An 828-nucleotide genomic window follows, 5' to 3' on the forward strand; every position below is an offset into this window, starting at 1 on the left:
AAATCCTAAAGACCCTACCCATAACACTTAAAAACTATACATCACTACAATAAGTGGCAGTCTACAAAAATTGGGGAATAAGGTCTAAGCTCCACCAGGTGTTACAAAAAAGGTTTGTTTAGTTTATATGCACAATGACTAGAAATGAAATAAATGAAAAAAATGTAATTACATAATTATATTTAATAATCAAGTATTAGAGTGTCAATAAGGAGGTGAAAGACATGTACCAAAAACTAAAAATCAGTAATTATCAACATAAATTAACAGTAATTATCAACATAAATAAATAAACACATGGATATGTTAAAATAGTCCATGTTCTGTGCTCACTTCAGCAGCACTTATACTAAAATTGGAACGACTCAGGGAAGATTAGCATGGCCCCTGTGCAAGGATGACATGCAAATTCGTGAAGCGTTCTATATTTTTTATAAAGTAAATAAAATGGAAGATAAAAGAAAAATATTTAAAATATATAAAATAAAATAAAATATTCCACGTTTATGGATTGGAAAAATTAACATAGGCTAACAACCATTCCACCCAAAGCATGCAATGAAGGTAATCAGTGCCAAAATTACAATGGAATTACTTTAGAACATAGAACAAATACTACCAAAATTTGTATGGAACCACAAAATTTCTAAAATGAATGAATTCACTAGAAAGAGTGGTTAGAAGCAATCAGGACAGTCTGACAAGAAGAGTACAAAGGAAAAACTATTAAAACTTCCCCATTCAAGAATCAGATTTTGATTACACAATTTAGTTGGAAATATCCTTCTGTCAGACAAGCTTATGTACATTTTATTACAGCATTTTGCA

At 30.0% G+C, this 828-nt stretch overlaps 1 non-coding gene across 1 annotated transcript; it reads left to right on the plus strand.

The window, feature by feature from the left end:
- The first annotated feature begins 325 nt into the window (after positions 1-325).
- LOC126021575 (U6 spliceosomal RNA) lies at positions 326-432 on the plus strand. The gene has a single exon (XR_007500079.1). It is a non-coding gene; the product is annotated as a U6 spliceosomal RNA (small nuclear RNA).
- Positions 433-828: the final 396 nt, after the last annotated feature.

The sequence above is a fragment of the Suncus etruscus genome, chromosome 10 (genome assembly GCF_024139225.1).
Source record: "Suncus etruscus isolate mSunEtr1 chromosome 10, mSunEtr1.pri.cur, whole genome shotgun sequence".
NCBI lineage: Eukaryota > Metazoa > Chordata > Mammalia > Eulipotyphla > Soricidae > Suncus > Suncus etruscus.